Genomic DNA, 17,181 nt, shown 5'->3' on the forward strand with positions numbered 1-17,181 from the left:
CCATTCCTAGGCCTGGCCTTCCTAGGCTGATCCATCACATAAAGTCCTCATTTCAGTGCTCATGATACACCATATGATTCATCATTTACATTTTGACCTAAGGCATAAGGATTCCAATCCAAAACCTTCATCAATTCCCGAAATGCATAGACATGGGACATTCTGGACCTCCCAAAGGTCTCAATACAGGGTTACACTCGTTTAGGGGACTAGGGTAACATTCAATCTAATCACAAAAGGGTTCCATAAACCCTAAATCCATAAATACATCAATATAGCAGAGTATACTCGAATTCTTACCTGGATGATGTATCTTCTGTGTCCCCAATCCTCAGAATGTGACTCCCTTGCTGCTCCTTTAGCCAATCCCTTCTCTTCTTTGCACAACCACTCTTCTATAATCAACAATGGCCTATAATCCTTGCTCCGGATGCACACAATCGATTTAGGGTTCTTCTCAGGAGGCTAAAATGAACAATGACGGCCAATAAGTCTCCTTTATACGTCCCAAACCTGAACGGTTAGGGTTTTCGCTAAACAGCGTAGACTCGCCGAGTCCATATCTGGACTCGTCGAGTCCAGTCGCGAACCCGCGACCAAGTCTGCGATCCTACTCGGCGAGTCTAGGCTCCAACTTGCCGAGTCCCCTCTTAAATTACCCAAAAAAACATAATTTAACAATACCTGAGATTTCGGGCTGTTACAACTCTCCCCCACTAGGATTAGACTTCGCCCTCGAAGTCTCACTCAGAAAATAGTTCCGGATGCTGCTCCCGCATCTCACGTTCCGGCTCCCAAGTCATTTCCGATCCCTTACGGTGTTGCCACTGAACCAACACCAGAGGTACCTCCATGTTCCTCAGAACCTTGATCTTCCGATCCCTGATGGCCACTGGTCTTTCGGCATAATTCAGGCTCGCATCCACCTGAATGTCCTCTAATGGAACCACTGCCGACTCATCGGCTATGCACTTCCTCAATTGCGACACATGGAAGGTGTCGTGGATCTGTCCCAACGCCGCTGGCAACTCCAACCGATAGGCTACCCGGCCTATCCTTGCAATCACACGAAATGGCCCAATATATCGGGGCCCCAACTTGCCCCTCTTCCTGAATCGAATCACTCCTTTCCAAGGAGAGACCTTCAGGAGAACGAAGTCGTCGACTTGAAACTCAAGCTCGGATCGGCGCCTGTCTGCATAACTCTTCTGTCGGCTCTGGGCGGTCAACAACCTCTGTCTAACTTGCTGAATCTGCTCTGTCGTCTGAAGCACGATCTCTGTGCTGCCCATCGCTCTCTGTCCCACCTCTCCCCAGCAAATGGGGGTCCGACATCTCCTACCATACAACAGCTCAAAAGGTGGCATACCAATGCTCGAATGATGGCTGTTGTTGTAGGAAAACTCTGCTAAGGGTAAATATGCATCCCAGCTACCCCCGAAGTCCAACACACACGCTCGAAGCATGTCCTCCAGCGTCTGAATCGTCCGCTCGCTCTGGCCGTCTGTCTGGGGATGATATGCGGTACTAAAATGCAATTTAGTACCCAGCTCCTCATGAAATTTCTTCCAGAACCTGGAAGTGAAACGTACATCACGGTCTGAAACAATCGAGATCGGTACCCCATGCCGAGATACCACCTCTCTCACATATATCTCCGCCAACTTCTCCGCTGAAGAACTCTCACTGATGGCAAGGAAGTGTGCACTCTTCGTCAACCTATCCACAATCACCCAAATTGCATCAACTCCCCTGGCAGTCCTCGGCAATTTGGTGATGAAATCCATAGTGATTTGTTCCCACTTCCACTCGGGGATCTCTAATGGCTGTAACTTGCCATGCGGTCTCTGGTGCTCGGCCTTAACCCTACGGCAGGTCAAGCACCTATCAACGAACCATGCAACGTCCCTCTTCATACAGGGCCACCAATACTCTTTCCTCAAATCCAAATACATCTTCGTAGCACCGGGATGGATCGAGAATTTCGATCTATGAGCCTCTTCCATCAAAGTGATACGCGTACCGCCCACGAACGGTACCCAAATCCGACCCTGAAACGTCATAAGCCCTCGTCCATCCTTAACGAACTCTGAAATCAACCCCACAACCCGCTCCTTCTTCTGCAATTCTGGTCGTACAGCCTCGGCCTGTGCCCCACGAATAGCATCCAATACTGGAGTCATCACAGTCAGTCTCAAGCATACATCTCGCAATGGAGTGCTCTCCGCCCTGCGGCTCAACGCGTCGGCTACCACATTAGCCTTGCCTGGGTGGTACAGGATCTCACAATCATAATCCTTGACCACATCCAACCACCTCCTCTGACGCATATTTAGGTTGGGCTGATCCATCAAATACTTCAAGCTCTTATGGTCCGTGTATATCGTACATCGAACCCCATACAGGTAGTGACGCCAAATCTTGAGAGCGAATACTACTGCCCCCAACTCTAAATCATGCGTGGGATATCTCGCCTCATGAGGCTTCAGCTGCCTCGACGCATACGCTATCACATGACCCCTCTGCATCAACACTGCACCCAGTCCCGAAATCGATGCGTCGCAATATACTACGAAATCTTCCATCCCTTCCGGGAGGGCTAATACCGGGGCTTCGCACAACCTCTAGCGAAGTGTCTCAAAGGAGGTCTGCTGCTCGGGCCCCCATGAGAATGCAACACCCTTCCGGGTCAATCTGGTGAGCGGCACTGCGATCTTGGAGAAATCCTTAATGAATCTCCGATAATACCCTGCCAACCCAAGGAAGCTCCTGATCTCAGAGGGTGACTTCGGTACCTCCCAACTCATCACCGCCTCAACCTTGGCCGGATCGACCAATATCCCTTTCTGATTAACAACGTGTCCTAGAAATTGGACCTCCCGCAACCAGAAGTCACATTTGGAGAACTTTGCATAAAGCTTCTCCGACCTCAATACCTCAAGGACCTCCCTCAAATGCTCCTCATGCTGCTCTCTAGATCTCGAATACACCAGAATGTCGTCGATAAATACAATCACTGACCGATCCAACATCGGCCTGCATATCCTGTTCATGAGGTCCATGAACACCGCCGGGGCATTGGTGAGCCCGAAAGGCATCACCACAAACTCATAATGCCCATATCGCGTCCTAAACGCTGTCTTCTGGACATCCTCATCCCGCACTCTCACCTGATGGTACCCTGACCTCAGATCGATCTTGGAAAACCAAGATGCTCCCTGCAACTGATCGAATAAATCATCGATCCTCGGTAATGGGTAACGGTTCTTGACCGTCAATTTGTTCAACTCCCGGTAATCAATGCACATCCGGTGTGAACCATCCTTCTTCTTGACGAACAGAATAGGTGCTCCCCACGGCGAGCTGCTCGGCCGAATGAATCCCTTCCCCAGCAACTCCTGGAGCTGCGAGGACAACTCTTGCATCTCTGGAGGTGCAAGACGATAAGGCACCTTAGCAATAGGCGCGGCCCCCGGAACCAGATCGATACCAAACTCTACTTGCCTCACAGGAGGTACTCCCGGCAGCTCCTCGGGGAAAACATCTGGAAACTCACGCACCACAGGGACCTCCTCAACTGACTTCGGTCTCTCGGAAACCTCCCGCGTATCCATCACATACACCACAAAACCTTTACAGCCCTGCTGTAGACACTGCCTCGCCCTAGCGGCCGAACAAAAAGCTGATCCTGAACGGGTACCCTCGCCGTACACCGAAAGGACTCCCCCACTATGGTCTCGTATAGTCACCAGCTGACGCTCACAGTCGATGACAGCGCCGAATCGGCTCAACCAGTCCATGCCCACGATGACACAGACATCACCCATCGCAATAGGAATCAGATCAATAGGGAACTCAACCCCGAAAATCTCTAGCACGCACCCCCGAAGAACCTCCGTGGCACAAATCACTCTCTCGTCAGCTATAGAAACTCTCAAAGGTCGGCTCAACGACTCGCGACTAACGCTGATATGCTGACTAAAGGCTAAAGATACAAAGGACCTACTCGCACCCGAGTCAAATAACACTAGAGCAGGCACAGAGTTCACAAGGAAAGTACCTACGCATATAATAACATAAGCATAACATCTCAACATTAAAATAAATACATGAATTACAGCATACCTGCCACAACATTGGGCGCAGCGCGGACCTCCTCCGCAGTCAGCTGAAAGGCTCTCCCACGAGCCCTCGGGGCCTCGACCTTCACCGGTCGCGTCTCAGTAGTCCTGGCTGTAGGTGCAGATCCCTGACGAAGCTGAGGGTACTCGGCCTTCCGATGGCCGGTCTGATTGCAATGAAAGCAAACCATAAACCCCTTGGGGCACTCCCTAGCAATGTGCCCCTCCTTTCCGCACTTGTAGCAAGCACCAGCTCGACACGCCCCATCGTGACCCTTGCCGCACTTTCCGCAAGTGCGGCCCTTCGGACCTCCCGTCCTCGAATCGGCGGACTTGGTCCGCTTGGCTGCCGGCTGAGACTGAGCCAGCCGCCGGTCCACCTGCTGAGACTCGGCCTCCTCCCTGGCCTGAGTCTCCAACTCGATCTCACGCTTCCTGGCATTCGCCTGAAGCTCAGTAAAAGTATGATAGGTGGAGTTCGACACAAACTCCCGGATATCCCTCCTCAAAACTCCCAAGTACCGGCTCATCCGAGCCTGCTCTGTGGACACCAGCTCGGGGCAGAACATCGCCCTCTCATGAAACTTCCGCGTGATTGCCGCAACCGAATCACTACCCTGCTTGAGGGTTAAGAACTCCTGAACCAATCGTTCCCTCTCCACCGGGGGAACGTACTCATCCCTGAACATGGCAGTAAACCCCTCCCATGTCACTGCTGTAGTCTCTGCCAAAGTGAAGTTCGCCGTCACGAACTTCCACCAGTCCCTTGCTCCCAGACGGAGCTGGTTCAAAGCGAACCGTACCCTCAGGTGCTCCGGGCATGAACAAGTGTAGAAGCACCCCTCTATATCCGCGATCCACCTCATCGCAACAATCGGATCCTGCGTCCCATCGAACTCAGGTGGCTTCGTGTTGCTGAACTCCCGGAACAGCAACGAGTCACCCCCTGGTGGCCTAGCAGCGGCCACGGCTGCGGTAGCTGCAACGGTTGCAGCCTCAGTCAATGCGGCGTACCGCTCATCAAACGTCTCCATCAGGGTGGTCTTAATAGACCCAAACATCTCCGGGATCTCAGCCCGGATCGCCGCAGCTACCTCCTCATGAATCATCTGACGAATCTCCTCGTCACTCACACCGCTCGAACTCGCTCCGTGGCGTGGTCTAACCATGATGTCTCTGAAATACAACATAAAACTATCAGAGACTCCATCGAGTATAATCGCACTTGATAACGCAACCCTACTCAGTCCCCGATATCTAGGGATTCTTACTTGGGTCTCCCACTGACCCGGTGTCTTCGGTAGTACGGGCCCGATACTACCGACCACACCGCATCAGCATTCATCCCAAGTCTTCCTCCCCAAACCCCGGATAGTGAGTACTCTACTTCTGATATGCACTATCTACCCGCACACTAGCAAAGCATCTCATATCGGCAAACTTCCCTAGACTAAGGCATCACAAATCAGGCCACTCTAGTCCTATCATGAATACCTAGTCTTCTAGCATGCATAACAATTTATATCATATAATATTGTAAGGTATTTTGGGGTCTTTACCGTTCGGGCGCTGACTGCTCGTACACACTGCTTCTTTCTTGCTTACCACAAAACCATTTACAAAAGTTTATGCCTTTATTTAAAAAGTTTTCCTCAAATCCTCGGTTTGAGTTCAGTTACTCCCGGAGGTGCACCCGAATCCCTCAAACCTAGGCTCTGATACCAATTGTAACAACGCAAATTTTCAAATAAATTTTTCATTTTAAAAATAAAGTATTTCTATTCAAAACAAGGCATAAATAATTTAAGTATCATGTCAAATACAAATTGTCTAAATCCCAAGATCATAAAAAACATCCTTCAGTGTGTATCGATCACGCCGGCGCCTTCCCACGGTCCTCGCTAGTACCTGAGACACATACATAACAACTGTAAGCATAAATGCTTAGTGAGTTCCCCAATATACACTTACGCACATACGCCTTTCCAGGCCCTGACCTTCCGGTCCTCTACACAATGCCTTCCGGCCCATAACATAATCGCCTTCCGGCTCATAACATATTGCCTTCCGGCCCACATAACATACATAGCACATATAACAAATGACTTACCACATATAGCATACATATCACATATCATATCTGACCTTCCGGTCACACAGTCAAACCCTTCCGGGTACAGTATAGTGAGAAGACTCACCTCGTAAATGCTGAAAGCTAGCAAATCCCGAAATCACTCGTGCACAATCCGACGAGCTACAACCTCCCTATAACATCACATATCTCTCATTAACACTTATATCTTCTAAGTGTGACTATCCCTAAGAAGTCATAATTAGGTCAACTCTGGTCAACGGTCAACGGTCAATCGGTCAACTCGACCGGACTCGGCGAGTGCCATGGCGACTCGGCGAGTCTAGACGTCCTCCAACTCTCTGAGATTCCCTATCTACTCGTCGAGTATCCTCCTTGACCCGACGAGTTACTCCTGGAAGAATCGCGGGGCCACCCCGACTCAACTCGCCGAGTCTGAAGAACAACTCGACGAGTCCCAGTTAATCTTCAAGCTACTCGCCGAGTCTGTTCATCGAACTCGGCGAGTCCATGCCATGCAACCGTTCAAACTGCATCCTAAGGTCAGAACTGCTTCGACCATTCCTAGGCCTGGCCTTCCTAGGCTGATCCATCACATAAAGTCCTCATTTCAGTGCTCATGATACACCATATGATTCATCATTTACATTTTGACCTAAGGCATAAGGATTCCAATCCAAAACCTTCATCAATTCCCGAAATGCATAGACATGGGACATTCTGGACCTCCCAAAGGTCTCAATACAGGGTTACACTCGTTTAGGGGACTAGGGTAACATTCAATCTAATCACAAAAGGGTTCCATAAACCCTAAATCCATAAATACATCAATATAGCAGAGTATACTCGAATTCTTACCTGGATGATGTATCTTCTGTGTCCCCAATCCTCAGAATGTGACTCCCTTGCTGCTCCTTTAGCCAATCCCTTCTCTTCTTTGCACAACCACTCTTTTATAATCAACAATGGCCTATAATCCTTGCTCCGGATGCACACAATCGATTTAGGGTTCTTCTCAGGAGGCTAAAATGAACAATGACGGCCAATAAGTCTCCTTTATACGTCCCAAACCTGAACGGTTAGGGTTTTCGCTAAACAGCGTAGACTCGCCGAGTCCATATCTGGACTCGTCGAGTCCAGTCGCGAACCCGCGACCAAGTCTGCGATCCTACTCGGCGAGTCTAGGCTCCAACTCGCCGAGTCCCCTCTTAAATTACCCCAAAAACATAATTTAACAATACCTGAGATTTCGGGCTGTTACAACTGGGTTAGATCTGATCCCACATCGGCTTGGAAGGAGAACGAAACATTTCCTTATAAAGGGGTGTGGATACCTTCCTTGTCACAACGCGTTTTAAAGCCGTGAGGGCAGCAGATCCCATAAGAACTCTGCAGTTAAGCGTGCTCTGGCGGGAGTAGTACCAGGATGGGTGACCCCCTGGGAAGTCCTCGTGCCGAGTGGCCCAAAGCGGACAATATTGTGATACGTGCCAGAGGGGGATGTTACAAATGGTATCAGAGCTAGGGCACGGGTCGATGTGTTCGACGGGGACGTCGAACCCTATAATGGGGGGTGAAAGTGGGTTAGATCTGATCCCACATCGGCTTGGAAGGAGAACGAAACATTTCCTTATAAAGGGGTGTGGATACCTTCCTTGTCACAACGCGTTTTAAAGCCGTGAGGGCAGCAGATCCTATAAGAACTCTGCAGTTAAGCGTGCTCGGGCGGGAGTAGTACCAGGATGGGTGACCCCTTGGGAAGTCCTCGTGCCGAGTGGCCCAAAGCGGACAATATTGTGATACGTGCCAGAGGGGGATGTTACAACATGTACTTTAAAATGACTTTTCATCATTTGTTATATACATAATAATCAATATGCTTTTTGTGAGACAATATTCAGTTGCTTATTCATTTAGAAAATACAATTAAAGTCCTAATATTATAAACAAAATCTCCCGAAAGAGGGTGAGACAAATGTGTATAGATCTATATGGGATTGACAATCCAACACTCTGACGGTTAGCTACAGTTGAACTGGGATGCCTATGAGTGATAAATGTCATTAATAGTTCTGACACCTACAAAGCGTCGTATCAGGCCATCTAGTCATAGTATGGTTATAATAACTCACAAAAAGATATGGACACATACGATTAGTGTATAATTAAACCAAAGAGTATGAATACAAAGTACTGGTTTTACAATAATACGATTTACACTATTACATTACGATTTACAGTTACAGCTGGTGGAGCCAGACATACTCACTTTTACAGGGTTTTCAAAGAGTACAATTACAGAACTTGGAAAACATAAACAATACAGAAAACATTATTTTTATAGTTTCATTGAATTAAAACTATGTTACACTACTTGATAGGACAAAAACACTTCTACATAACGGTTTTATGGTATTAAAACTACTTTTCAGTGATTTCAGAAAATATTGGATTTTCTGGAACAATAAACATGATTACTATTTCAAGAAACAAACACTAAACTTCTAAACATAAATACTTATGCACTCACCAACTTAAATGTTGATACTCTCTTTTTCAAAACACTTGTATTCTCAGGGAACCAGTAGACAGTTTCATTCCCGGGATTTTTGAGAAGACGGAGAAGTATAGAGTCATGTCTTCTATCTTTGGCTATACATAACTTTTGATGTCATATATAAAATGACGTGAACATTATGTAAAAATTATATATATTTAATACAATGGTTTTTGTACTTTGATTACTATGATGCATGTGTTGTGATAGTTAACATGAAGTCAGCCATCCCCGGACGTTTCCGCCGCTCCGGTTTGGGGGTGTAACAGTAGGCGATCACACGACCCCTTTGCATCAACATCGTCCCAAATCCAAATATTGAAGCATCACAATAAACCACGAAATCATCGATACCCTCCGGCAAGCTCAAAATCGACGCCTCACACAACCGCTGCTTAAGAGTCTCAAAAGTTGCCTGCTACTCAGGCTCCTAGTGAAATGTAATCGTCTTCTTTGTCACTCGGGTCAAAGGAACAACTATCTTGGAGAAATCCTGGATGAATCTCCGATAATAACCTGCCAAACCTAGAAAACTCCGAATCTCAGATGTATACCTTGGAACCTCCCATAACATCACGACCTCAACCTTGGCCGGATCGACCATAATACCGTCCTGGTTGACAAGGTTCCCTATAAATTGCACCTCCCGCAACCGAAACTCACACTTGGAGAACTTTGTGAAAAGTCTCTCCATCCTCAATGTCTCCAACACTTCCCTCAAGTGCTCCTCGTGCTACTCCAGAGTCTTGAAATAAACCAAGATACCATTAATAAATACTATCACAGACCGATCCAACATTGACCTGCACACACGGTTCATGAGATCCATGAACGCAGCTGGAGCATTGGTGTGCCCAAAAGGCATCACTACGAACTTGTAATGACCATAACGAGTCTGGAAGCCTGTCTTGTGTACATCCTCATCCCTAACCCGCATCTAATGATAACCCGATCACAAATCAATCTTGGAGAACCAAGATGCACCATGAAGCTGGTAAAAAAGATCATCAATCCTCGGGAGTGGATAACGGTTCTTCACCGTTACCTTGTTCAACTTCCGGTAATCAATATACATACGATGAGACCCGTCCTTATTCTTCGCAAAAAGTATCGGTGCTCCCCAAGGTGAACTACCCGGTCGAATAAATCCCTTGTCTAACAGCTCCTGCAACTGTGTAGAAAACTCCTGCAACTTGGGAGGAGCCAACCGATATGGTGCTTTGGTTATCAGAGCCGCACCTGGAATCAGATCAATCCTGAACTCAACCTGTCTCTTTGAAGGCACTGTTGAGAGAAAAACTTTGAGACACACTTGAACAAACGTTAGAACAAGTATATGGCGGAATAGTTAATCTCAAAGGATCTAAAAGCTCAACAATAATATTAAGAGTTAGAAGTTAGAGAGTTAGTAGCGGAAAAGTAAAGAAATGTAAATGACAACAATTGTTATATCAAGTATACACATAAGATGATTCATAACGAGGAATGCATTCAAGCCAAGTTAATATGTGAGATCAAACTTAGTGATTAAGTCACAAAGGACTTGCTCCGAAGAGAGGTTGTGACTGATTATGAGAGTAAGAAGAGTGAATAAGTAAGATAGAAAGATAACTTCTGAGATGTGCATTAGAATTAGATGCGATGATAAATGAATACATGAGAATGAGCTCTGTTTATAGAGACTCACAAAGATCACAGGTTTACAACTCTAATAGTAGCCATGCAAGGCATATTGGACAATAGAGTGTTTTACAGAAAAGACAAAGTAACATAAACTAGATAGAGACTGCGGTACTAGAGACATCGGTTGATAATTGCTGATGAAGTGGCTTGACTGCGGTGGCTTAGAGGCTGAGGTAGCTGAAGTTCAAGAGGGTCACTTTTATGATTCAACAGGCACCCAGGCAAATCCTTCGGGAATACATACGGATAATCCCGCATAATTGACACATCATCCACAGTTGCCTTACCCTTATCTCGGGTATCCATGACATAGGCGACATAACCCAAGCAACCCTGCTGAAGATAACGTCTACCCCTCACTGCAGAATACATAATCGGCCCACACTGCGATCTCTCCCCATGAATCACCAACTCTCCCCCACTTGGGGTCTAAATTTGAACCAACTGCTGTTCACAATCGATCACTTCCCCATTAGGGCTCAATCAATCCATACCTACAATGACCTTGTTCCCACGCAACGAAATGGGAACCAAATCCACCAAGTACTGCTCATTGAACAACATAAGAGTACACCCCAGATGAACCCTCGCAACCTGAATAGTCCTATTGTCAGCAATCTCAACATTAAGACGACAATCCAACTCCCTCGGAGCTCCAAAAAATCTCTTGCTTAACGCAAGTGATACAAATGATCGTGTAGCCCCCTAATCAAACAATACCAAGGCAAAAATATCGTTCACTAGGTACGATCCTAAAATAAAACATATAAACATAAGCATGCAATTCGATATAAATAAAGAGATAAGCAGAATATACATACCCGTCACCACATCGAGAGTTGCATGCGCCTCCTCTGCTGTCAGCTGGAAATCCCTGCTCTTCGCCACAAGTGTGTCTGCCCAAACCTAGCGGCCATCAATAATCCAAAGAATTGCAGGAGTGGGTGCTAATATCAGTCCTAATACAGCTAAACTCAGACAATGGGCCTTTCTTGAGGCCCCTTTGATTGCAATGAAAGCAAATCAGATCAGATAATTGGGTGGTGGTGGTAGTGGTAGTAGCAGTAGCAGTAGCAGTATAATCCCTGTTAATATGACTAGTCCGACCACATTTGAAGCAGCCAAAACCACCCACCCTGCATGCCCTCTCGTACATCTTACCACACTTGCCACAACGGCTACGACCCCGATGGCTTCTCGGTCTAGAATCAGATACATTGGGCCTTTTTCCCGAACCCTCAACATTCGACACATACTTTGGCTTCCTGTTCTTCTCCATCTCCAGGTCAATCTCCCTCTCCCTAGCTCGAGCTATCATATCCTCCAGCATCTTACAGCTGGATCCGCTCACAAACCATCAAATGTCACTCCTCAGCATCTTATGATACCAGACCTTCTTCACATTCCTCATCCGCCACATACTGCAGAACCATAAGCGCCCTCTCCCAGAACATAGCGATGATCTTATCCACCATATATGTAGTCTGGCGGAGGTCCGGAAACTCTCGCACCAACTACTGCACGTCAATCACTGGTGTAAACTCAGCTCGGAACCTAGTCAAGAAATCATCCCATGACATCACATCAACATCATCATCACCCACTGCATGTCCTGCCTCAAGTCTCATTCCCTGTCCTTCAACAGGCAGGAGGCTAATCTGCCCTTGTCCCCCACGGGACATCGGCCGGTACGGAAGGCCTTAGCAACATCCGCTAACCACCTCTTGCTTAATATTGGGTCCTTCGCCTCGTGATAATTTGGAGCTCCAAATGCACGAAACTCCCTGAAGGTCAAAGAACGAGTCCCAACCAAAACCACCATCTCAGGGCGAAAGGCGCTCAACTGCTCGTCTAGAATCTCCAGTATACCCTCCTTGACCATTCCAAAGATCACAGGAGTCTGCTCAAGGATACTACGCATAATCTCAGACGAGATGAACTCCCTCGTCTGGTTATCAAGCTGCTTGGCTCCATAACCTGAGCCCAAACCCTCACTAGCACCAGAACTGCCAACAGGTCTGCCTCTCAACGTCACCATACTGAAAATAGACCATATAAACCATCAGAATACGCATATATATATATATATATATATATATATATATATATATATATATATATATATATATATATATATCGAGGGAATCACAAACTACGCAAAGTTCCCCGGTTTCATCACAACCCTCCTTGAATCGAGTACGAATCCTCTGCTTTAAGTAGTACGAGAACATACTACCTTCCACATCTATCCGTACTTTCCTCAAGGATTGCCTTGACTACACCAAGTCACTCTATATCCATACAATTATCCCTCTCAGATAAGGCTCTCAACACTAGATCTCATCCTAGGTTTTCCTAGGGCAAACTCCACTCCACTCTCCACCATCAGCTGCCGAAGGAACTCCTGCTAGCTTCCTCTTACTAGCTCGTGAATATAATTAAATATTACAAAAACCAGATAATTCTCCGAATGAGAAGTCTCACACTACAACAGTTGGACTCAGACAAGAGTTGCGCAATAGAGTTAAAACCTAGCCTTCTCAAATTGTTTAGTTATCATAATATGTAACTTAGCATATCCGCTTACTAGTTAGCTAAAGCTAGTTAGAACTCCTATAAAGCACAAAGAAAACTGCATTCGGGCACCAGATAACCAGGTTCAAACATTGCCTAATTAGGCCACCCTGTCACCGACTAATCAATACTAGCATGTAATTCTACAAGCTCATACAATAGGCATACAAAGACATCTCTTCTAGCAAAACTGAGCACATCCTTAGCCTTAACTAGGATGCGATTCATAGATTTATAGATCAGAGCATAACAGATAACATGTATGGGTATTTTGGGAAAGCTTACTTGAGCTCGGCTGATTGCATGCACCACACCCCGACTTATTTTAGAAAAAGTATTTTCTTAAAAAAATATCTTTCTTTTCGAAAAACTTTACCAAATCCTTAGTTTCAGTTCAAACACACCCAAGAGTATGCCCGAATCCCTCAAGTCAAGGCTCTAATACCAACTTGAAACGTCCCAAAAATATGATCCAAAATTTTTTATGTTTAATTTAAATAAAACAATATTCTAAAAACATTATCCATACAATTCAAATAAAAGTAAGTATCTCAACATCATAACAATCAAAGTAATATATCAAAAGCAGAATCCATGTGGTGTGTGCGATGCAGTCAACTCGAACCAGAAGTACCTGAAACATAAATTGAAAACCGCAAACACAAAGCTTAGTGAGTTCCCCAGAATAGCACATACCATACATAAACAAATAAATACATAATGGGCACCGCCCTGTCATCGGGCCCCGCCCGGTACCAGATAGGGGTGTTGATCGGGTAAAATTTTCGGGTTTCGGGTAGAACTGGTCGGGTAGTTCGGGTATTTCCTTAAAAAAAAATAATACCTGATACCCGACCTATATTGTAATTTGGGTTCTTGGGTTTTGGGTATTCGGGTTTTAGGTCGAGTCGGGTATTTTCGGGTATACCCGAAAATTACTTAAGTGTCACTTATTGATTTTTTCTAATTCTTTTTTGCATTTCAGTTGCTTTAATAAAAAATTGGGTAACAAAATATTCTATACAATTAACAAGCACATATATGATAACAATACAAGTCATTATAATATGTTATGTGAATTTTTCGTTCCATTTCAAATTTTGATAAAAAAAAAACAGTTTATAGAGTACATGATCAATGTTTGATCAAATTTGGATTAACCAAACATGTTACATGATTTAATGCAAAAGGTGAGTACATAAAAGTTATAAATAATAAAATTTAGCATGTTATCTAAATTGCAGGGACCAATTATATAGCTATATTTCAATTCACAAAGAAGAAATGGCAAAAAACAAACATGTGCATAGTTGAAAAAAAAAGAAACAGATCCCTAATGCTCAAAGAAAATGAAGGGGAATCTAACATCTTATTCATTTTCATTATATTTGTTGTAACATTCTGTTCAAAACTTCATTTCATTTTTAACAAATTCTTTTGTATTTATTATATACCGTTCAAATAAAGAAGCCATATAACATTTGGTTTAAACTATAAGGAACAATAATTATGTAAAATTAGATACGACTTTAATAGGTATTATAACTAGTGTATTAATCAGTTTTTTTTATTTTATAAATCGGGTATTCGGGTACACTTGATTTTTTTTAAACCTACCCACTACCCGACCTATTTAAATATCGGGTTACCCGATTACCCGAATTTTCAAACCCGAAACCTGATTTACCCGACCCGATCTACCCGAATTCAAAACGGGTCGGGTCGGGTAATCGGGTATTGGGTATTTTCCACAGGCCTAGTACCAGACCCCATCCGACATCGAGCCCCGCTCGGTAAACAGACCAGGCCCCACCCAACATACATATAACATATAACAAGTAAACACATACACATACAATAATCACATATCATACAAAATGGTCATCAGGCATCGCCCGACATTGGGTCCTGCCCGGTAAGCATATAAGCAAATAATACATGCAAGAGTCACGCAGACAGCTAGCATACTAACATATCATAAACATGGGCCGACATTGGTGCCTTTAACCCACTAAACCCAATGAGGAAACTCACCTCGCACTGCTGAATCAAACGGATAATCCCTGGTTGCTAGTCTGACAATCCTCGAGCTATCAATACCGAATAAAATCCAATTAACATTTGGGTTCTAATCCATAACCATAATTCCAATCTTGAGGTAAAAGACCATTTTACCCCTAACCTAGATTGGTCCAAGACTAATGCCCAATCTTACAATCTCGAAGGCCCAAAAGCAAAATAATCCACCAAGGCTCAAATATGGCCAATTTCCGAATGGGCCTAATCCTTTTCATGGGCTTAACCCAAGGCCTAATAATGTTCATGGCCTAAAACTCCTAAACTGAGATGGCCCAACTAAACCCCATCATTCCAAGCCTAAAACATGGCCCAAACGCAAAGCCCAAAATCGCAAAGCCACCTGACTGGGTACGCAGGGCGTACTCAGCTTGTACGCTAAGCGTACTGGCTCAAGGGCTTGTACGCTGCACGTATAGGCTTATACGCCCAACGTACTCTTCCAGTTTTGCCACCTTCCAGTTTTAGCTCTTAGCCCATTAAGACTTCACTACTGAATGTAGATCTGACTTCCTCGAGCTGGATTACCATGTAAAGTTGCTAACTTTACGTTCATGTATGACTGAATAAAGCTCTTAAGCTCAACAATGACTTAATAAGTGACTTAATGCATGCATGAGGCCCTAAGCTCCATAAAGTTGGCACCTTTAAGCATAAGGAGCCCATGAAAAACCTAGATCTAAAAGGATAAGTCATTGGGATGACTTAACTAAACAATCCACCCAACAATGGCCAAAAGCATGACAAATCATCCCAAAAAGAGATCTAAACAACTAGAAGTCAAGATGAGAACTTGATACCTCAAAAGCTTTGCAAAAAGGGCGGTGATTCTAGATCCACGACCTTCTCTCCAAGCTAAGCAATTTCAGTCTTCTCCAACTCCTTCAAAATGCACAAAATGAACACCAAATTCTCTCTAAGGGCTCAAACACTAAACAATGGAGGCTAAGACTCGTTTATAGGGTTTTGGGGCTTTAGAGGCTGGTAAGGAGGCCAGCCCTAATGAATAAGGATGCTTATATAGTGTGCAAAACCCCCAAACTAGGGTTTCATTAAAGTCCACGTACGCCCAACGTACATGACCTGGGTCCCGACTCACCTTCAACTCAGTACGCTAAGCGTACCAAGTGGTACGCCCCGCGTACTACTTCAGGGACTAAAATGCACAAATTTCAAAAATAATGGGCCATAAGGTACATACCAGAGTACAAGTGTTAGATGTCCGAGATTAAAATTTGACACAATAGTTATATGTGTTTTGCATGTTTTTCATGTTTTATGAATAATTATGAATTAAATAAACAAATGATTATTTTATTTTATCTTTGTCACATTTTTCGTGTTCTACTTGTGTTGTTTTTTGTATTAGTTAAAAAGCATTATGTCGTGATGTGTCAGATAAAAACACAAAACAATTGTTCGGTTTGACACTCATTATGTCGTATTTTCATGATCGAAGCCTAATAATAGAAACCGAATCGGTCCAAGAATAGAAGACATAGAATATAATGTAGCTTTTGACCACATTATATAGAGACCCTACTTGTGTTTTTATTAATATTTTTGTATACCATAAGCATATAATACAAACATATGGTGAATGTGTTGTCTGAAGCCATAAAATCTTTTTAAAGGAAAATTTTGTGTACTCCTCGTTTCGGATTTGACGAGTAAAAAAAAAAAAAAAAAAAAAAAAAAACAGTCCTCACAATCTACATGAGAAAAGAAATCCTTGTGCTTAGTTTATGTGAAAGAAATAATTATTTGTTGTTTTCAATTTGATTAAAACATGAGCGCTTTTATTTTAGATGAATAATTGGACTCATACTTACTTCGAGGGGCTGAGACGTTGCTTTCCAGGGAAGTCGATATTCTATGGTAGTTCGTGAGAATGCAATTCACATTATAATGATTATAGTGCACTTAACACGTTGAGTTGTTAGCTTGTTTCACATTTGGAATTATCTCTATTTATTTGACAAATGATATACAAAATGCCACAATAATATTTTTAAAAAAATCCATTTCACCTGATAAAAATACAAAAAAACCTGATAAACACACAAAAAAAATCTATA

At 44.3% G+C, this 17,181-nt stretch overlaps 1 pseudogene; it reads left to right on the forward strand.

Moving 5' to 3' along the window:
- The first annotated feature begins 7,558 nt into the window (after positions 1-7,558).
- LOC128126514 (5S ribosomal RNA) lies at positions 7,559-7,676 on the forward strand (annotated as a pseudogene).
- Positions 7,677-17,181: the final 9,505 nt, after the last annotated feature.

Source organism: Lactuca sativa, chromosome 5 (assembly GCF_002870075.4).
Source record: "Lactuca sativa cultivar Salinas chromosome 5, Lsat_Salinas_v11, whole genome shotgun sequence".
Taxonomy (NCBI): Eukaryota; Viridiplantae; Streptophyta; class Magnoliopsida; order Asterales; family Asteraceae; genus Lactuca; species Lactuca sativa.